This window comes from Maylandia zebra, linkage group LG14 (genome assembly GCF_041146795.1).
Source record: "Maylandia zebra isolate NMK-2024a linkage group LG14, Mzebra_GT3a, whole genome shotgun sequence".
NCBI lineage: Eukaryota > Metazoa > Chordata > Actinopteri > Cichliformes > Cichlidae > Maylandia > Maylandia zebra.
The window spans coordinates 16352863-16376026 of record NC_135180.1 but is presented as its reverse complement, the minus strand read 5'-3'; the positions used below and the strand labels follow the sequence as shown (position 1 = coordinate 16376026).

The 23164-nt window shown below is 41.4% G+C and overlaps 1 protein-coding gene across 2 annotated transcripts in view; it reads left to right on the top strand.

Annotated features, from left to right (window-relative positions):
* clmpb (CXADR like membrane protein b) overlaps positions 1 to 23164 on the top strand; it is an 84648-nt gene that overhangs the window by 2531 nt on the left and 58953 nt on the right. Inside the window, exon 1 of one of the 2 annotated variants that reach the window (XM_004543958.5) lies at positions 21768 to 22063. The exons of the other annotated variant lie outside the window; for it this stretch is intronic. The gene's annotated coding sequence lies outside the window, so the exon portion shown is untranslated. Of the gene's footprint in view, positions 1 to 21767; positions 22064 to 23164 lie in introns of those variants that run through there. 2 annotated transcript variants of the gene reach the window in all.

Below are 23164 nucleotides of genomic sequence, written 5' to 3'. Positions count from 1 at the left end.
TATGCAGCTTTTCAAGCTTGGCTGCTTATGGCTGTACCATACCGAAGGACTTTTTTCCTCTGAATTTATAGCCTGCATTAATTCAAGATCAACTAAAAGGCCAAGCAGAGGGAGGAGGTGGCTGTTTTATTCTAAAAGAGGATCAATAGTCATTAATAGGGGCTCCTTTTCTTTTAATTTGGATTTGGCTTCGCAAGTCCTGAGACATCCTTAAATTAATATCTGTTGGAAATGTAATATCCACTGGTCACATTACAGATAAGTAGCACAATTAATTGCCACAGAGAGTTCAATAGCTCCCTTCGGTAACTCTGCTGATGTGAAGTAAGAATCAGAACAAGGTCATACAAAACTGAACAAATCAAGTAACTCAGTAAGAGCACAGGGCACGTGGCAATTTGGCCAGGTAATGGAGACCAGTGATTGATTGCGTGTCTGTCCCAGTGCCAGGATTAAATGATTCTGAATGGGGGGAATTTGAAAGTGAAATGACTGTCCAAAAAGTAATAACACAATCTAAGTCACTTGACGGAAATCTAATTTGAAAGTATGATTAGCTTTTATATGAGAGCCGAACCTTAGCACCTTTGCTTCTTTTTCTTTTTCCTGCATGGCCTTTTGGGCCTCAGTGTCTAAGAAAACTGCAATGTGATCACTGCAGTACAGCAGGCTCTTAGCATTAAGATGTGTGCTGATGTCCACATTCATACAGTATAACACTGAGAAGATGGCAGTGCCTATGCAAGTATGCTAGTGTGTGATGTAGATAAAGAGAGCAGTGGCTCCAAACAGAAATTCTGTCCCATTCTATATTTAGCATGTCTGCCGGGGTAGGCAGAGGATCTCTGAAATGTGAAGATGACAGGAGCCTCCTGAGCCAGAGGTTATGAAGTGACATCTTGATGTGTTTGTGCCTGAATCACACTCCCACACACACACACACACCCTGCCAAAGACTTCTGACATTCCTGCACACCCAAAGACGTTCCGATATTTGACGTCTAGTTACCATACATTAAGGCTTAGTTTTGATCTTCTTTTGACTCATGTCGTGCGTCAGTGTTATCATTTGGCATCCCCGTTCTATATTTTCAGCTTTGAAGGTATTTTGTTTTTTGTTTTTTGTTTTTTTTGGGGGGGGGGAGATATGTGGTGACTCTGGAAGCTCTGCTTTGCAGGACTTGAACTTGTGTGATGTTTGACTTCTTACTTGCATGAAGACTAATCTCATGTTTTTAAAGCATAAACCATTCAGTTATTTTCAATTTTACTTGAATTACCAAGTTCAGTTAATTTTCTTAGTTGTTTCACACATTGGGACTAGTGTGATTTTACACAAAGTGTGTGTAAAAATCCCTATCATTTAGCGCAAATGCAGGACTTACAGTAAAGTGTAGCTGCAGCTGTTGAAGGAAATTTTGTACCAATGCTTTTTGTTGAATGACTTCCCTTGCACCTACAATGTCAGTTATTTTACATGCAGAACAAAGTGTAAAAACACTTCCATCCAGAGAGGATTGTATTACTCAAAACAAAAATGCAGAATCTGACTGGCTCATCAAGGGCAGAGCCCTCTGGAATACAAAACCTGCAACAATGGTGACTGAAGAGGCCTACAGATGAGTGCAGAGGTCCTGCTGTCCTCAAAACAATTGAACCATATCATTAGCAAACACTGATTTGCCTTCCAAGCACTTTCCTTCTGATGTGTATGGCCTTTAAATGACAGCATGGTTCCCTGAATAACAAGCCATCCTCTTTTTGTACCTGGGGGGATTCTTCATGTTTCATTGATTGTGGTGCTTTTAGTTGGAAGGTCTTTCTATTCTGTCGCAGCAAACCGAATGCCACGCTTTGAATGAGAGCGTTTGTAGGTGAAAGTCTAACTGCTTTGTACAGTAAGTGCTTTTATTCCTGGAGGATTGAGGCAGGTTTGTGTTTTCACTGAAACCGAAGACATCCGAAGGAAAAATATACAAAGATTGTACCGCTGGAATCGTCTGCAGTTTTCCACAATATTTCTTTGTTTGGCAGTTCCTTCATCTTCGTTTCACCACACCCGCAATTTCCGAGCCACCCGGTCGTTATTCTGCACGAGCCGTTTGTCGCTTGCGTCCTGCAAAATGAAACACACATGCGTAGACAGAGGTGGGTTTGTGTAGTGTTTCTGACCTACACAAACCCGGCCCCTTTCATCCGTCACTGGGAAAATTACTCCCAGATTGTTTTGGAACGTATGAACAGGAACTGCCTATTTCACTTTACTGCTAATCTATGACAGATGTTCTGGAGAAGCTCACGTTCACATTAACCAGAGACACATGTGCAGTCTATGCTGGGCTGAACAGCAGTATTAATGAACGTCAAGACTCCACTGATAGTCAGGATGATCAGATTGAGTGAGCTGTGACACATTTTAAAGGAAAGTGAATCTGGTTACTGAGTGGAGGAAATATTTTCTTCTATTAAGTCGCTAATATTTTGCAAATGAGCTTTTAGGGCTTAAACATTTTTTTGATCAGTTGATTAACAAATTGGAAGAAAATGAACCATCGCAATTAGGGGGAAAAAAGGAGAGTAGCTGTAAAATAAAACAGCAAAAGCACATACACTTTACGGGAAACATAATCGTTCCACCTGCATCTGCTTTTATTTTTAATGTTTGCATCTGGCAAGAAAATGTGCTCTAGCCATGTTCTTTACTTGTTTACTGCAACCATTTGATCTTCTTTTACAATATCCATTCATAACAACTAAACCAGCTTAAATCTTATTTATGGTTATGTTAAAGGAACTCCCGTCACATAGGGATAGGGAAAGATTGTGGTCTTTGTTATTTACTGAAAAAGTCAACAGTGGCTATAAGAATGAGACACAACTTGATTGCAGTATTTAGCACAGCATTGTTTAGAGTATTTAATGTTTAAACTAAAACTTCGGGATTCAGAACTTGCCCTCTGAATAGCTAGGATTCACCCCGACCATTTACCAGTGAACTCCATGAGGCAAACAAATCTCAAGAACATGTTGGAATCAAGCACGCAGCAAGAATATGTTTGCCTAAAGTGTGTTGTGCAATCCAGATTCGTTCTGTATACTCATCATTTGTTGAAAGCAGTACTGAAACCAGGAACGCCTCCACAGGTTTTTTGTTTTGGCTGTTTCACAACAGGCTGGACCAGATGTCACCTTGGGGAAGGGGTGCATCTGAATTGATAAATCAAAAAATCAATAACTCATTTTGTCATTTTGATCAAGTGTCTTATTAGATGAGCTCAAGGCAGCGTTCACCTTACAAAATAACCCTTCACCTCATCACTTGACCCCACTTCACATAGCTCTCTCACCAGCTGACCTAAGTATATAGATTTAGTTAACCATGCTTTTTCTTTAACCTGCAGCCATCTTGAACAATACAATATTTTAGTGCTAAGCATGCATATTTCATATGATCATGTTAGCAGTGAATTAAAGTAGCAACAGCCTAGCTTGCTCCCACAACCGATTAGCACGACCCTTTTTTGTTTCCTCTGCACCACACCATATTCTGCTGACTTATCTGCTGATAAACAGATTTGCTCTTTTGAACATCCTTTTATAGTACTGTGCAAAATTCTTGAGCCACCCCTCATTTCTTTATATTTGGCTTCCAAGGAGCCAGATGTTTCTCCAGGATTTCTAAAGGTTTGCTTTTTCACTCCATTCCTTGTTCCTGACCAAGGAATGGTCAGTGCTTAGTCACCATGAGTCAGTGCTTAACACTGACTCATGAATCAGCATACAGTAAATACTGTGTCCTCACATAACAGACAAGTTAGAGCAAAAACATTTCAAATAATGAATTGTTTCTTTAGGTGTATGTTTACTAGCAGACTTGTGTAAAAACATTAGCCGAATTAGCTGAATCTATGAAAAAATAGCAAAAATAATGCTTGTCACAGTGTGTCGAGGTATGTCAAATGATACAAGAACTGGACTGCTAATCAGCTGCAACAGTTCCGAATCACAATTTAAAATTTCTGGTTCAAACTGTCGTCAGTACAAAGGTAGTCAGGAGAGAGTAGCTACAGCCATCTGTAAAACACAGTGGAGGCTCTTTCATCGTCTGGAACTGCATGATATTATAGATCTTTGTTAAAATCCATGGAATTAGGACCACAGAAAAATACAGTCACATTTTAATTCACCATGCAATTCTATCTGGAAAGCATCTGATTGGCAAAGGCTTCATTTTTTAGCACGACAGTGATCCCAAACACTCTGCCAGTGCAGTAAATGCATACCTGGACAGAAAAACACACACTGGATCACTATCAGTCATGGATTTGCTTCCACAGAGCCCAGACCTCAATATCACCGAAGCAGTGTGGGATCATCTTGACAGAGAAGAGAAAGGCAGCCAACATCCAAAGGAGAGCTTTGAATGTCCTTCAAGAAGCCTGGAGAGCCATTCCTGCTTAAAGGTGTTCATACCAAAGGCTCCTTAGAATTCTAAATATATTGTTTTGCCTCATATGCTGTATTTGCATTTATGTTTGCACATGTCTCAGTAAATTATCACACCTACTTCCCAATTATTTACCAAAAAATAAAGAAATGAGAGTACAGCACTTTTAGTAAATACTGCCACTTTGTTAGAAAACACGTTCTCGTCCTTTTAACCTGCTTAACAAGCAATAGTGATGGATGGCCTCCATCCATGATCTCGAACACATCCTTGGTTACCAAAGTTACACATCCAATGACAGTGACCATTTCTGTCAAACTAACTTGTAGAAAATTATGGTGAAGATTTATCAAAAGCATTACAGGTTCTGACCAAGTGTCAGTATGAAATGTCTTTAAAGTGAGAACAGGTTGTAAAAACGGGTTGCAGATTTGCCACATCAGGATCAGATTGTACAAAAATGAAGCAAGCTGTTTAAAATTTGAATAAACTATAAGATAAGAGATAAGATAAGATAGAACTTTATTAATCCCTCGGGTGGGTTCCTCTGGGAAATTCGATTTCCAAAAAAAGCACAGCAACGACCGAAGTTACAGTTACAGAATTGTTATATATATATACACACACACACACATAATTCTGATAGGGAGAAAATGTGTAGGAAAGTGAATGAGTGGTTGGAAACATTGTGTTGTTCTCAGCAATCTGTGATCTATTCTACCGTGGCCATTTGCTCCAAAGGGAGGATTCTTGCCTCATTTGCAGAAGTGATACACTGTGAAAGTAAATGAAGCTAACTCGGTTACTAGCTTTATAATTTCTTGGAAAATCTGAAGTGATTTGCTGCTTGTGAGCATAAATGTTTTAATCAAGGTCTATGATTGTGTTATGTAAGCAGCGGGCAGATCAAAGAGTGAACAAAGCTGAGATAAACACTGATGCGATTGGTGAGGTGGAGCAAAGAAGTGTCTCCCATTGATTCACCACACGGAAGGTCTGTCTTGATATTAATTTCTTTGCGGCTATTGACAGTACTAGAAGCAGGATGCGGCCTATTGCCAATCAAGCGTTCTTCAGCTGCAATCAAAATCCACACACCTTGCAAAAACACCATTTAAAATGATTTGTTTATCAGTGGTGGGGGTTGAGATGCTATCATCTCTGAGCTCCCAGCACTGTTGTGGTGCTTTCAAGTGCTTTCTGCCTTAGTGAAAACTGGCAGCGCGGAATAAAGCTGGCATGCTTGTCTTCTCTAAGCAGAACATGCTTTTGATCTATGTTCTCTGTCTCTGAAACCAGGTATATCTCTTGTTTTCTATGCAGCTGTGCAATCCAACTGTGCAGAAAAATAAACTGCTAAAAAAGCCTATTGCTCAGCTGCCTTTCATTTTCAAGCAGGTTGGGACAGGGCTTACACTTACTCAAAGAAAATAAAGTTACACTACTGATTAAACATTTATAAGCAATTATCAGCACACAGCGGTCAAGCATCCATGCCTCACCAAAGTCACCTGGAAGCTTGTTAGGATGATTGAAAATAACAACATGTGAATTTATTGGTTTCATATAACTTGTTTACTCAAAAGACTGGACCTCGACCGAACGCTCGGAAGTCTTCATTTTTGGACAAGTCTCGCGCATGGTTCCATTTCCAGTGTACTGTCTGCCAATAATTGATCATTTCCTACCAGTCTTACTTTAATTGGTCATGGGGTGCACCTGTCAGAACCCAGTGTGTGTGGTGCCTCATGTCACACTGTGATTATTGATTATTGTGTCCAGATTCCAACTTGTAAGTTTAAATGGCATCATGCTGCTTAGATGGGAATCAGCAAGAGAGCACAGCCGGACTATGACCACAGGGAATCATCTCCATAAATCTACATAAATCAGAGAGGATTTTTTTTTTCAATTCTGAAATGTATATGAATTAATTCCAGCGTGTCACCAATGCACAAAATATTGATTTGCCTTTCTCTCTGCGTGGAGTTCGGCTGTAATTCAATTCCACAAATTGACTGCAAATGAATGAAAGCAACTTGCACTAAGCCAAACAATGAGATCCTAAGTGAGTTTTTCTTTCCACCCTCTTCTCACACTTTTCTGACTGACTGAACAGGAGGAAATGTTCCACGTCGCTCTAGTTAGACGCCTGCCGTTCCTTTCAATTTGAAGCAGTCGAGTAGCCCAGCAAGCAGGACACTCCATTAGGTGTTTTGAATGCGCACGCTCCTTTGTCTCACTCCATTTCCTCTTTTGCCTGCCAGTCTTCCCTAAAGCCTTCGTTGCTTTAATCAGCAGAGGCCCTTCTGCCCTTCAGACATTTATCTTCACCTGCGCTTGGTCATCACAGCGCAGCCAGGAAAGACCCAAAGATGGATGCTGTTGGAGACAGCGAGAATTCGATGGTCATTGATTAGAGAGGCATAAGAAAAAAGTGGTTACCTGCACGAGACCTGAGCACCATCTGGAGGATCCCTTCCTCCCTTAGTGGATGATAGCATGAAGTCAGATCTCTGCCCACTGTCCAGCTGAGATCTAGGACAGTTTTATATCAGCAGGGAGGCAAGAAAGTTGTAACTTTAGTAAGTTTAAACAGTGGCCTTAATCTCTTTATGGACTGTAACAAAAGTTTGGAAATGACCTTTTAAAGCTCTTTATAATATGCAATTCTGCTGATAATTCTTCATAGGAATAAAATCCCTTGTCATCAGAACCTCACCTTGTGTAATTGCGCTTTAGTAGAAACTGTAAAATTCCATAATTAGGGTCCAGGCTTGGGTTGGCAGTCCTGTTCTCCTGCAGTGGATGTTGCGTGATGGATGATTTCATTATCCAACCACAATGCCGGCCACTTGGTCTTTCATACCACAGCGAAAACATTGTAAACCGAATATCATTCATCAGCTGCTCCATTGTCCACAAATTAAGTATATAATACCGCTGATTGCATTGCAGTCAGTATTTTCAGATTTAAGCACCCAGAGCCTTTTACCGGGTGAAAAGGTTGAGAAGTTTTGTTGTTTTCACTTTTGATAAAGTAACTTATGCAGGCACTCAGGCTGTGGTCAGGGTACAGCATGATGTCAGTGCTGAAAAAGCTTTTTTCCCCTCTTGCCCTCCCGTCTCTTTTCCCCCCTTCCCGGCAAAGTAGTTCAGAACAGATGGCACCACCACCTTTTTTTCCGACTCGTTAGACTTGACTTGTTGATGAAATGGAGCCTTTACGCTATACTGCCCATGCAGATGTTTAGCTGTACATATTTCTGTGTGTGCATGTGTGTGTGTGTGTGTATGTGTGTGTGTGTGTGTGTGTGTGTGTGTGTGTGTGTGTGTGTGTGTGTGTGTGTGTGTGTGTGTGTGTGTACACTCTCCTATAAACTGCCCTGCAGCAAAGGAGGGAGAGTCCACAGCCTAAAGGTATCTAAAGTATAAATGTTACATTTACATCTTAACAGCCTCTATATTTTTTCCAGGACCAGGAAAGCAACTATATGGCTTTGTATAGATATAAAGAGAACAGTGTGGAAAGTTTTTATGTTTGCTACTGCTGCATAGCCACATATATACCCGAGTGCTCTGCAGCACAACAACCCTGCAATTAGCCAATGCAGAGCTCATTCAACAAAAATTATGTTTTTGCCATTCTGTTTGTGACATTTTCTACAGTTTCCCCGAGTGCGGCCCTCTTTAGCCTGGTCTGTCATGGAGTTTGTCAGGCTCAACTTACAGAGTACCACATCTCTTGCTAAGAAACAGACAGGGGCTTAGGACTGCATTCAAGATGCCTGTTATGGTTTGGCAATGTTGTCCAAACTGTCACATTTTGTATGAAACTTGTCTTATTGTAGTTGCTGGATGGAAGTGTTTAAGTGTCTAAAACTGTTGTAGTAGCAAGCGAAAACTGCACTTTACTTCGAGTTTGATGTCTCTCTTAAAATTCTTAAGCATGTAGCTTTTTTCTATTTTGGACTTTCCGTTTTTCTCCCAGCATCAACCCTATTTTTTTTAATGCTATGTCTTTCTTCAATAGGGAAATCAAGAGTGCTATAGCATTTGGCTTGATTTGCTGTCTGGGATCCAAAGAAGCTGAGGAGGAGGAAATAGCAGAGTTTGCAAATTCAAGCTCTTAAAATAATTAAAGTTGGCGTGATGACTCTGCTTTCTAGACGGGACCAAGCTTTAAAAAAAGGCAGCACTGGGAGTTACCACACAGCTACAGCGAGCTGTGTTGTACTCAGAAATTAGGAATAATGAAGGTTGCTATATGCAATATGCAGATAAGATTACATTAAAAATCTGTCAGTGTGGAATGAAATAAAGCTTTTGGCCACTGACCCATCATAGTAGAAAAATAAACAAAATTTTCTATTTAGAAGAGGGAGATGTTGTTTACTCTATTAACCTTTCCTCTCGGTTGCACTCTTGACATTGAACAATGTGGAAGAGGCCGACTCGTCGCTGGCCCTTTTGCTAATGAGGCAATTAAGTCTATCCTGTGTTGGTTGAGCAAGGGGCCGAGAGAGCAAGCCAAGTCATCTGCTGTCTCAGCAAACACCAAGCATCTTAGCCATGCCGCAGTCAGAATATATAACAAGCTCTCCTTTGTTGTAATGGTCTTCCATTCCTTGTGGTTCTCCCTTGTCAGTGTGACCCACAGCACAGCTGGAGATCACAAGCACCATCAGGCTCTGTTTATCTAAGTGCACTGAATGGTGGCAAATGGAAATTGAAGAAAAACACTAGGTTAAAATAATGTTTGAGCTATACTCGGAAGCTGTTGTGAAGCTGTGGTGGAAATTGGGTAGGATAAATTTGGTCATTTGTTAAAATAATGTAAAAAACACAGTGGGCACTATTTAGGAATCAAGTTCCAACCGTCAATCCATTCTCTTTTGCTTATCTTTATCAGGGTCGCGGGGGGGCTGGAGCCTATCCCAGCTATCATAGAGCGAGAGGTAGGGTACACCCTGGACAGGTCGCTGGTCTGTCTCAGGGCTAACACATAGGGAGACACAAACATTCGCACTCACATTTACACCTATGGGCAATTTAGAGTTTCCAGTTAACCTAACCGCACTAACTGCTTATCTTTGGACTGTGAGAGGAAACCAGAGTACCCGGAGAGAACCCATGCAAACATATGGAGTGAATAGAAAGACCCTGGCCTGATGGTGGAATTGAACTCAGGACCCTCTTGCTGTGGGGCAAGTTGCCTCTTTTGGAAACACAGTGATCAAACCCTGATACAAGGTTGGTCAACATATTAAAATGTTCTAACCTGCCAAATTAATAAAAGAATTTATATATCTATACAATTATTCTAATAAGACTCTTCGTAGGCGCCTTTACGCTACTCTCAAACCTAAGCGAACAAAGCGAAATGGAAGGACTACCTTGTAGTTGCTATGCTACTACATTAGCAAAACTAAGCTAACGTACAACTTACTCGCCTAGGAAAAGACCGGTAAAAATGCAATGACTCAACAAATGATATGTAGCTGGTATATTTGTTCAAATACCTAACTCTATTTGCCATGTTTCTTTTATAGTATGGCTTATTTGTGAAGAAAAAAGGAAGACTGAATGACTCTAACACCTCTAATAGACTGCATCCTGTTGTCAGGGGTGGTGTATGTCGTGTTCGGAGTTTTATTTTAGTACATAATGGAGTAGAGTGAGGAACTGATCATAGACTCAAAGGTTCTCTCTGTCTTTTGAACCTGTATGCTGATAATCAGAGCAATCCAGATGCATGTATGACACAAAGACATATTATACAACCACGTGCATACATCATTGATAGAGAAGCTGTCAGTGTGTGAGGCTCATACCTGATTCCCATTCTTGACACATCTGAGTGGCAGTGTGGAATTGTGGCTTCCTTGAGCACTGTCTAGGATAATGTTGATTGCTGTGAAATGTGCTGCATGCATTAAAAACATCCTTGCTACCCATTTAAATGTGTTTGACAGCAATTAGCATGTTTACGCCCTCTTAGCCTACTGACTGTCTGCTATGAGCAGCTGCTGTGTCATACAAAAGGGGCCAGCGTTAGGGCCTAAGTTAATGTGTTTAAGGGATGCACAATTCTAACGAGTGATAACCGAAGGCTTACGGCTGCTCAGAGGGGATTAAGGGACGTCGTTGTCTGTCTTAAAGCTCAGGCTTAACCATCATATTCCTTTTTTTCCCTTCTCCATCTCTCCTCCCTGGTAATGAATCGCCAGTATTCCCTGACACAAAGCATGAAAAAAAGAACATCTTACTCGGTAGGGAATAAAGATGGCTGCTCATTAGCAGCGGAAAGGTGTACCGAACCAGAAAGAGGAGATGTCTGAGTAGATTTGTTTGAAATCAATGCTTGTCTTCTGAAGCTTCATCTACAGTATGGGGCTGCCACAAGATATCAGTCAAGATTTCCAAAGAACTTATGTCGGCATGCAAAAGTGTGTGCATAAGCCACACAGGCATTTGTACATTTTCCATGTTACAGCAGAAGGACCACTAAGGCTCCTTTTAGCATCAGATTTCAGCCTTCTTGTGCAGGTTTCGCTGTTGGCTATAACATATCTGCCTTTCATCACGTGACCTGATCAATACGGAGAGATTAGCCATGCATGGCGTGAGACACGGGTGCCCCCGAAGTTGCAGGACCGTCACAGAGGTGACGGTTTTCAATTACAGGACACTAAAGATGCATAGTGGCAAGGGCACCACAAAAAGAGCACAGTAAGCAACAATCTGCATTGGCAGCTGGCCACATGTGTTCGCTGCATGCTGAAAGCACCAAGCATGACAGATTACATGCCTTTTCAGCAAAATATACTAATTTACCCTGAAAGCACATGAAACTTTCTTTTTTGTCTCGCTGGAAAAATACATGCTTGAGTTGTAGGCCTACTGCAGATGAGGTTACAGCACAAGCCATTAAACGTTTACTTTATGCTTTGGTGGTATTTAGTATGTAGAGCAACGGGTTAGAGGGACAATTTAAAGCAGTCTTGTTACAACAAGATTGAGGCAAATGATACGACTAACCTTTGGCTCCATGCATATACCTGCGCTGTCATTTATCTAAAGCGGGCGGTCCTGTGCTAAGATAGATAGACCAGGGCACAGTTTTTCTGAGGTGACATCAATAGCTCTGTCACTCGCCCCTGTGGCGCCCGATCGGGAGACCTTTACCATTGACATGCAAGTTAGCGCTTGATTGTCATCTGGTAACTGTACTACACCGAGTCTTTGGGGAAATCACAATGCAACTGCATCGGCTTATTTTTGATTATTATCAAAAGTTATTGCATTGAGCATTCCTTGCGACATGGTTAGAGCACCGCCCACTCTAACATCGCCTTCATTTCCATATTTCACTCCTGTTTCAGCACATATAATCGAAATTCAGATTCAGTGGAAGGGAGAATAGAGGTTATGCTGTAGGGGTTAGAGAAGGGTATTTAATCCGCCCTGTCTTGTGGGTGGACATTTCGATGTATTACTGCACACATTATTATCTGAATAAATTAGCATGAGCAGCAGAATGTAGGTTTTGCAAGCCTTCATTATTTTATGTATTGATTTTTGTTTAACACACCTGTAGTTGAGCTCAAGTAATCCTACTTATTGTTTATTTATCACTCCTGCCACAGCTAAAGCATATTTGAGTGAAGAGCAGAAAAACAAATAGATGCCTTTCTTTCTTTCTTTTTTTGGTAGACTCCAAATGTTCTCCTACATTGCCAGTGTTTGCCTGCATGGCATTGGAACGCAATAGAAGCATGACTGATATTTCACTAGACTTACCAGCATGGTCATTAATCCTAATATTTGGACTGTAGCCACCATCCACTCCCAGCCGGGGCTTGACTACGTGTAATCATAGGCGTACACCCTTGTGTATTGGGCTGCAGGAAAAACACTACACGCTCAGAAGCTTAGTCCATCAATCTAAGAGGCCAGACATTTTTCCTCCAACCCCGATGTCAGAGGATTTCACATGGCACCCTCCCCCTTCCAGGCGGAATATGTTTATGAGCCCTTTCTCTTACTGTCCTGTCTCTTCCTAGTCCCCACTTCCTCTCATGAGACGAGGGGGTCTGAGCAGACAGCGCCTGCATAGCTCCCCGCTGCAGGGGCGTGATGGATGGCCACTCAGCTATACGTGCCTTACTCACCAGAGGCCGACCATATTTCTCCTTCACTGCCCGCGTAGGCCTGCATCTGCATGAAGACTGTCAAAGATGCTGTTTTCTGTGAGCTCAGCAGGGCTGAGGCAGAGTATTTGATTAGATGTAATGGAATTAAAGTAATCTGATTCCAAAAAGATGACATCTGTAATCTGTTGCAGTTACTGTAAATATGCAGTAATAAGATCAGAGTTATTGCATTGCTCAGTACAACTGTGGCATCTAAATTGTGGCGTTTCCTTGTGTATTGTGAAATAGTAGATTTAAATTATCCTTATTTAACTTTAAACTCAGGAGTCTGTAATAAATTAACTACCCTTGCCATATTAGCGGCTACAATTTTCTGCAGGTAATCAGCTCTTTTGGTAATTGCTTTTAAATGTAATACTCCTAACCCTCATAAGTGGTAATCCATTGAATAGTGGGCTGTGTGTGTGTTTGGTGCGATGTGTCGGAGAGGTAATAGCTATGGGATGACCTGAGGGCCTTATTGGAGGCCACTGCTCGGTCACAGAAGGAACACATGCTGCAGGATTCTCTGCATGGCAGCGCACTGCTGCTTTTGGGTCAGAGACATAAAGGAGGTGGGAGGAAAGAGAAGAAAGGGAGAGAGAATATCTATCATTGATCCTATGGTATTAGCCGGGGCTGCAGTCCTAATGAAGCTAGTGCTGTGGGGTCTAGGAATGCATGTGTGTGTTTGTGTTACTGATAACTCCTGTAAATATCCACATCTGGAGTGTTTACATCCTGGTGATTAATTATTAGTCATGTGGACACAAATAAATCACTCAGAGTGTGTGCTTGTGTGTGTGTGTCTGTATGTGTGTGTGAGTGTGTGTATCTCCAGATGGCCTGGCGTGAGCATATTGGTGTGTGTGTATGTGTATTGTACCTGTGCAGGTGTGCATGAAACCGTGTATATCTGCAGAAGCCTTTTTGTGAACATCTTGCACGGTACGCATTGTCTTCGTGTGAGTATACTGTCAGTGCATTTCCCTGACTTTGAATGCATGTTTGAGTTTATGTGCGAGGGTGTGTGTGTACACAGTGGTGAGGCAGGAGAGGCTGCTTGGCAACTCATCCATCATTTTCCCCCCTGGCCTGCGATGCCCTCGGAGGAGCGCTGCACTGTTACGGTGACATTGGGCTCATTTTGGAATAGAAAAATGGTGCATCCGCCCCCAGCGTCATTGCCGCACGTCGTTACCCCCCTCCAGCCAAACAGCCAGCTTAAGATGGTGCAGTAACAATCCCTCTAACGGTCTCAGACACGCTCCCTCGCTGTCAGGTTTACACGCCATATCCACAGGGACAGATTACTAATCAGAGGAAGTGCTCTGTTGAAGGGCCTTGCGATGTCCACGGCTGCTTAGTGAAGCTGCTTTAGGTGGCCTGTCATCTTTTCTTCTTCTCCCTACCCCGACCACTGCTACCTTTTCCACTCTCACCTCCCGCTGGATAACCTTGGCAAGGGTGGAGGAGGGGTAGCAAATGGGGTAGAGAAAGGGAAAGATGAGACCACTTTATGAGTGTCCTGGGTTCCCTGTGCCCAGCGTTTCTCTCTTGCTGGTGCACAGGGTGAGTCAGCATGAGCAACTGCAGTATAGCGGCCCAATCAATTTGTTTACGCTTGCCTCTAAAGAGACAATGCCATTGCCAGTGCTGCTGTGTGCGAGTGTTCTCACCACTTCACTTCACAGATTTCCTCATGTCGTACAGGACTAGCACACACTAGCCAAACTTTCTTTTTTTTTTTTTTGAAAATATTTTTATTGAAAAAAGAAAACAGTACTTGCAGTTACCGAAATACAATCAACCTTTCTTAATTTTCCTAAGTAAATTAACATATATATATATATATATATGAAAAAAACAACAAAAAAAACAAAAAAACAAAACACAACGCCCCCCCCCCCCAAGTCCCACACAGATCAACACAACCATCAAACATATTAGAGGAAGATAACAGTAACAAAAGTAGATTTAAACAGGCAATACCTCTAGACTAGCAAAATAAGAGATAAAGGGTTGCCACTTGTGAAAAAATTTGGCTGTGCAACCTCTCAACGTATATTTAATTTTTTCAAGTTTTAAAAAAAACATGACATCTTTAAGCCACCGGGAAATAGTAGGATACTTAGCAGACTTCCAATGCAACAATATTAGACGTCTCGCTAATAGGGATGTGAAGGCTATAATATCCCTTTGTGTGGAATCAAGTGTAAGTGAGCGAGCAGGAATCCCAAACACAGCAATCAGAGGACAAGGCTAGCCAAACTTTCTGGCATTGCTCAGAGTGAGCCACTCTGAGCAATGCTGGGAAATAAACGCACAGTCAAGCAAGAGGTTGGAAAATGGGGAACAGAAAGAAAGCATGGTAGATAAAGAGAAAATTATGTGCTGGCAATCTTTCTCAGCCCTAAATTGGTGCATCTTGCTGCAATAGATGGACGATGGAGTCCTGCTTTTTCATCTAGATTTAGGAAGGCAGAGTGTGTGTTTATGTCTTCGGTTTACAGTGCATGCTTTCTATTTCAGGATAGAGTCTTTCCAAGGGCATTAGGGTAACCTGTGAACAAATTGCACACGGGTGATAAAAACAAATAGCAACAATTCCCACTCAAACACACTCACACACAGAGAGATGTCACTACTCGACAAATAGCACAGACTGTTAGCGCAGACAGTGATAAGCAGATAAATGCATGCAGACGTAGCTCACCTACCAGCTCCCATTATGTAACCGTGTTCGCCACATTTTAATGTCATTCCTTGTTGCTGGAGGAGGAGGGGGATGTGAGACACACAGAGATAAAATAAATAAATAAAGCGAGAGAGGCGAGAAGGGAAAGAACAGAGGAAGACTGGAAGAAGAGAGGAAAAAAAATGTTTGCGCCCCACCTCCCCCGCCATCCTCCTTCGTCCTGACACTTCACACGCACAAGCGCATTCACCGTAGTTTCGCAGATTTACTGATACATCAAAAGAGATGCACACAAATACTCACACACACGCAGCTTTTCCTCAATAAGCCTCCTTTCATAGATAACCCCTCTCCGGCTGACAATAGCAACAATAGCATAAATCCTGATCCCAACAACAACAACAGCAGCGGAGGACAGCCTCGTCCTTCACTGAACTCACGTCAGCACACTGTCCCCTCTCTGTTTTTTTTTTTTAACTTTTAAAAGGATCCGTTTCCAGAGCTGAAGTATTCTGGTAGGACATGCTGTGATGGTGATGATTGATCACCCTGTTCTGTTGCTGGAGATCAATTGCCATCCGTCCTCCTCCACTGAAGATCTTGTTTCCTCTAGTTGCCTGTAGCAGCTTTCCTGGGGACTTTTTATTCCCGAATGACCCCACCTTTCCTAAAAGTCAGGAAACAGGTCAACACCTATTATGAAGTTGTATGACCTCGTCGACTATAATGCCCTGTGCCTGTATTGTCTTTCATACAGTCCTGAGAATAACTTCCTTCCTGGTCGGGAATCAATAATGTAGCCTGGTTTATGAGAAATATTATGCCATTTCCCTCCCAATAATGGCCGGAGTCATGGAGAATGTATGCTAGCCTGCATGAAATCAATAGCCTAAATGTAAACGTAAACCTTTCTATTGTCTTGCTTCAATGTGTTTATGTACATTTCAATACACTAAAAGCTGATTTCTGTCTGAAAAAGCCACACCGAACGCATTTCACAGTACTGGGTTGCAAATATCACTTGCAGTTTTCTTTTGAATATCACATATCCCAGTCTTATGATGCACGGCTCCATGGCCTCTTATCACGGTCTCTCACCATGAAGCAATAGCACGTTTCAATCATCCTGTCATGGGAGAACTATAATCTTTTTCTTTTGCATGGCATATGTCCTTCCACTTCTAACTAATCCTTATTATGCCAGAGAAGCGAAGGTCATTGTCAAAGCCGAGGGGTGATTAAGTTAATCCACTTGTTTTCTGAATCCGATTTACCTCATTTTCCAAACTAGGGAACAATGTTCCAGCACAAAGACATCAAGATGATAGTGTGGCACGCATTAAGGAGGAGGGCCCCTACACTGGAGAGGATTCTTTTATCTGTCTTCATCATCTGCATCCCCTTCTGATTCCCAGTTCTATCAACTGACTTCTAATCACAGCATTCAAAGCTATCTCTGCCATATGGAGAGACAGAGCAAAAGCGAGAGGAGAGCAGACAAGTTAAAAGCAGCATGATCGCTCATATTCCTGAATCAATCTGTCGCTGCGGTATGAGACACTAGTGAAGCAAAGCACAGTGCCCTGGTGTGTGGGAGTCCTGCCATGTAGCCAGCAAGCCTCTGAGTTACGCAGTGCAGTGGCATACAGTTGACTTCATTAGCAGGTCCCTCCCTTCAAAGGGATGGGTTATTTACTACTGCACCGTGCAGGGCCAGATGCTCCACAGATATTATACAATAGAGATTTGCGCAAGAACAAATAGGTTTGCATTATTGAGTAAAAGTGTGTGTGTTTTAGGGCCAAAGATCTTTGTATCCCTTGCAGTCAGCAGTGAACCTGTAATAAATCCTCAGCAAAAGCATATTTGACTTCAGAGAATGCAAATAAGGTGATTAAAATGCATCCCCGTGTCAGTGAGGGAATACGTGTGGATTATTGTTTTAAACGGCAACTCTGCCTATGAGCTCACATACAGTACAGACCAGCAAACGTCCCTGATTTTAGCATCTGCACCTCACTGTGAACGTGTTATGTATTATGTGCTTTTCTCTGTATATCATGCAAGTCTGCATCTATGAATATTTAATATAGATTCAGTTCAATTCAATTTTATCTATATTATTGTTATGCCAAATCATAAAAATAACCACCTCAGAGAACTTTGACACTATGATAATACAGAGAAAACGTACGACCCCCTGAGACAGTGGGAAGGAAAAACACCCGTTTAACAGGAAGAAAACTCAAACAGAACTGGGCTTAGGGAGGGGAAGCCATGTGACCAGTTGGAGGTGAGGGCAGATTGCTTACTAGTCTGTGTGGCTTTTAGTACGTTGATATCGCCATTAGTTTCTTCCTATCCAGTTTTGTCAATGTCACTTCTCTTTATTGTGTAAAGACCATACTGTATCAGAGAAAATACCATAATAGTCAAGCGCTTGACCTTCAAGGTCTACTGCTTGTGCAGTAAAGCACCACTTTTACCATTCCTAGAAATACACTTGCAATTGCGCCAATATATCAAAACACCAACCCATCATTTTGGAGAAGAGGATGAAATTTAAGGGTCTAAATATAGTGAACTGGGGGGAAAAAGACTCCTGCCTTTTGCTTCTTCAGGCTTTGACATCATGGGTTTTTCTACTGAACATTGTCTGGCCTCTGGAGATCAGTCCTAGTCACCAGTAATGGCCTTTGACATAGAGGTTGGGTCAGTTTGACACAGGTACCAGAACATGAAGAGAGCAGTGTCTGGCCCCCCAGAAGATGACATTAAAGGAGATACTGGCCAATTTACAATACTGTGCAAAAGTCAGACATTTTTTTTTGTATTTTTCTAGGTGTATTTTTTTTAATGTGCAAATAGTATATAAAATATACTAAATAAGGCAAATGTATAGTTTCTAGAAGTGTAATGAGCTTGAAAGTCAGCAATAGGTATAACTAACAAAATTTTTCAACACAGCCTAAAATCTCTTGGGCAGGCTTTATTTAAATTTATTGTAGTCTTCAGGAATAGTTCTCCAGTCTTCTTGAAACTCTTCTTTAGATCACACACACACACACACACACACACACACACACACACACACACACACACACACACACACACACACACACACACACACACACACACACACACACACACACACACCCTTTTCTGCACAATATTTTTCTAGATGATGATGACACTTTCTGGATTCATAATTTTCTTCCACACCACTGGCTAAAATACCTCAAACCATGACATAGTCTCCATCGAGTTTTACAAGAGGCTGTAGATACTCGCTTTTATCTCTCCCTCGGTACATCCTGGCCATGATTTGAACCAAAGATAATTATATATTCATACTTAACCCTAGAACACTATCGCTATAAATAGTAGCACAATCACTAATGCCGGGTGATTTCTACCCGATATATGACCAACAAAAAGTACTTGTCATCAAAATATATCAAAATATGACAACACATGACAAATCAGAGTGGTCTGCTTTTTACTTTTAACTGTGCCACATCTAACAAAATGAAAAAAGTGACCCTAAAATGATGCTCCAAATGGAATTCAATTCTGGAATTCAAAAAAATTGCTAAAAAAATAATAATAATGATACTGGAAAGCTGGTCTTTGATCCACCCATTCCTGGGACATTTGAGACTTCCCTGGTGAAGGCACAGTCTCCTCAACATGCTAACAGCTGCAGCAGAGAGAAATCATGTAAATGTATTGGTTCGGGTAAAAATCACTCAGCAATTCTAGGGTCAATATAATTATGAAACTGGTGCAAAGACTGGAATGAAAATGAGTGAAAAAGCATCCAGTATCCAAAGCAAAAGCTTGAATAACTCTTGCTCAAGACTGCTTTAAAAAGAAATACACGTTTGGTTCCATGGAAGGCAAATGTAGATTTGAGGGATCAAGCATTTTGCAAAGTTCTGTGTGCAAAAAACCATCAAACAAACTTGCAGTAAATCTGAGTCCTTCTGCAATAAAATGGGTAACTTGTGTGTCATGAGTTGAATGACGCAGTTTTAAAGACGCATTGCTAACAGTGACTCTAACATTTAATGTCCAAACCCAACCTGAACTGCAGTATTCACAATAAAATAAGTCTGACTGTTAAGCCTGCTTTGAGATGGGTTTCAGATTTCTGTTGCACAGTCTGCACAAGCATGAGGGGCGAGAAAAAGACAAAGAAAGGAGAAAGAAAAACAGACGGAAAGGAAGAATGAAAGGGAAAAAAAGAGACTGAATGTGAAGAAGAACAATAGACAGCAAGTTAAAAAAAACAAGGTGTTTAAGAGTATTTAGCTCATCTTATTGTGAAGCTCTCAGTCAGTCGTAATAAGCAGACCTAATGCACAATTAAAACCACCTGGAGCCCGCCCGTCACTTCCAGAGTCAACCTTACAATCATTTCTTTGTGTGCGTGTGTTCTTCGTCAACCCTCAGTCTATCACCTTTGCAAATTAAGGTGTGACCGAGCCAAAATGAGATCTCTCCGTAGCCAGAACAAACACCATAATAGACATTTCAAACACAGACCCTATTATTTTTGTGTGATGGGTGTGCTGCATTCTGGATCCTAAGAACCTTCCATTCAAAAACACCCACATTTCCCCCTCCAAAGATCTGAATCACAACGTCCTAGTCCTCTCACTCCTACACTGAACAATTATGTTTACATAACAAAAACGCTTTATTGCTTTTACGTGAAGAACTGGGTAAGACAGATTTCCTTGAGGATAAATTGGTGCGTATCAGGCTCACCCAAGTAGTAGTAGTCTTTTTGCTGCTTTGATTGTTGTGTGGCCTTGGATTTTGAGAAAATTCAACATCGCACAAATAGTGTTACTCTCTTTTAAATTCATAAAACATTGAAAAAAACCTAGCTTTTAATAGTAGGACTTTGGTGGAACAAGCAGATACTGTAGTTGTTCCCATTTATTTAAATTCCTCTCCTTTGGCGTCAGACTGTGAGTGTGAGCAGCAGGATGCATGAGGTGTGTTTAACTTGGACTCATTGTGGGGGAAGGCCAGAAGCTCAGAGTGAAATCTGTAAAAGCTCACATACGAAAGACACTTTTATCTTCTTTGTTTTTCTCCGGTTCATATAATGTGGATGTTTGTTCTTGCTATGCGGTCCCTGATTGTTAATGTAGTGTAGCTTTTCTCTAGAGGTAGACCAAAATAAAAACAGCTCCAACATATTCCACTTCTATTTTCCCTTCTCTGCAGCTCGCCACCCAGCGTTGTTGTGTATCTGCTACATTTCGCAAAGCAATCTTGCTTAAACAAACCCTTTGAACTCTGTCTGATTTGGTCTCATTTAGACCGGGGAGCAGAGGGAATAATCAACTCTAAAACGTCAAAGTTGCACCAATCTAAATATTTAATCACCTTTGACTCTGGATGATAGCTGAGCGTGAGGCAGGAAAGATGGAAGATTACCTCAGTGACTTCACAAAAATAAAATCTCATGACTGTATTGACTATGATTAACACTTAAATTAATAATTACAGAGCATTTCATTAGAGATAAAAAACATACTGGAGGCAGTTGGATCTCAGCCCACTTACCTACTTTATTGTTTGTAACGATGGAGCAGTGTCGGTAGTGGCCAGTGTGGGAGCTGATTCTTATCACTTTTGTTCTCATAGCTCTTGCCAGATGCAGCTCTTGGTGTCAATTTTGAATTCCGACACACTAATGATAGAAGGCCTTAATGGTTAAAGCGTTAAACCTTGTCTTACCACACATCCTTATGAGCTGTTAAGAGTTTATGTTAATTAGCTTGTTTAACAGCCCGGCTGACCTCTCTTGGTCTAATATGTACTTTCTTGAATCCTGCTGCCTGTTAATGATCGCAGGTACTTTAATCAGTGATGAGTAAGAGTTTGGCTTTTTAAAGAGTGTCATTAGCTGATACAGTAGACCCTTCAAATTTCTTTCCATTTGGTGAGGTTATGACCGATTTTATTAACTCTTTCCCATCGCGCGAGTTAAAGTGCATCTGGCCAGGTCAGTGACTAAACAACTATATCACTGTCTACTTTGAAGCTCTGCCTGTCCCTGTAAATTCTCCCTTGCCTCACCCTGTGAGGTGGAGTGCAATGATCCATTTGAGCAAGAGAGACACCTCCCCCATTACTCTGAAATTTAGCTTGACACCCCTAACACTGCCATGCTGGTCATTGACACAGCTGACTAGAATTTGTTTGTGTTTGAGGTAAAGGTGTTTGTGTCTATTAAGTGTCCTTGAATGGATGAATCTGGTGCATTCGAGTGGTTGCACATGCAGCCTTGTCAGAGAAGATTCCATTTAAAAAAGCACAGATTCCAAAAGCCATTGCATAACTGGCATGTCTCGCATCTTATCAAGTGGAAGAAAATCCCCAGAAAAGACTCAGATGTGACTTATTTACACTGATCCCCCACAACTTTAAACCAGCGTCACAATTTGTAGGTTCAAAACAGTAGCAAATCTTTTGGTTCCTGATGGTTGTGGGCTAGGACGCTGTCTTCTGGGTTCTGTGCAGTTTTGAGGATAGATCAACACCTTGGCTATTCGTCATGTTTCGGGAGAAGTAGGAGTTTTTTTATGCTGCACAAAATGGAGTTTTTTCCAATTCATGGAGGCTGCTGGCGGTGCAGAGGAAACCTTGCAGCAGAGTGCTTGGTGTGCGTGGTCTGCAACGCTGTATGCTGAACAATGTAAGGTAAGTGTCAGTGGTTATATTGTTGTGGTTGGTCAATGTATGAAGATTTATTGAGAGAAAGGCTGTTTTGTCTTGCAGAGAGCTACTAATCAGAAACATTAGAGGTTGAAGGTTAGTGTGGTCTTTTTGGATCTGTATGTTCATCAAAAACTAAACTTTGTTATTTTTGAGTTATGACCAGTGTCTTTCGCCTCAGCTTGGAGCAGAAACGACGCTACAAGGTTCTGGAGATGAACCAGTTCAGGCTTTGCATTCTTGGCTCGGCTTCTTCTGCATAGTTGCTAACTTGCAAATCACGATAAAGCTGCTAATAGTCAAATATGAAATGGGAATCTTTTCATGATAGTGTAAATCCACAGGCATGCAACCAGCCAGCATGTCTTCTTGAGTATCATTTTCCCAGAGCTATTAATCACTCATTCTTGCTTTGATTTATTCTGCTTTACAAAGGTAATCTGTTCAGTCAAAAGTTGAAATGGTAAGCCCCAACGTAGTACTTGAAAGTTCAGGCTAAAACAATTCTGGAATAGGTTATGATACTTTAGGCAGTTCATTTCGTGAGAAAATATATTTCAAGTTATGTGACGCTACAAGGTTTACTCACTCAGCTGGTATGTTAAAATGGACCAAAGAGGAAAAAGCCAGTCAGTGTGTAACCACAGAGAAACAAGCAAAAGCTTCTTAGATTTATCAAATGAGAGGCTAGTGGTCTGGAAAAATTCAGCGAGTCAGTCGCTGATGGGCCAGGATCGATTGGTTGGGTTGAGTTCCAGATGTTTGTGGACTTACAAATAATATGGCGCAGCTGGTCCTTGCAGCATCCAGAAAAATATGAAAAAACTTGGCACAGTAAAAGACCTTTCTCCTTGGCACAGTATGTTTATGTGCAAACTGCTTAGTCCCAACCCTCTTTCTGCCCTGCGTCATCACCACTCTCAATCAAAAGACCCGAGGCTTTCACATGATGTCATGTGCTAAACTGTTCCGCTTCTTTTTCCTTTTCCATTTCTTAGCACTCTAAACTTTGTTGTGTTTTTCTGATTCAAAATGATGTGAAGTATTTGTTGTAACAGCTTTGGCACCATAAAGAAACAATACAGA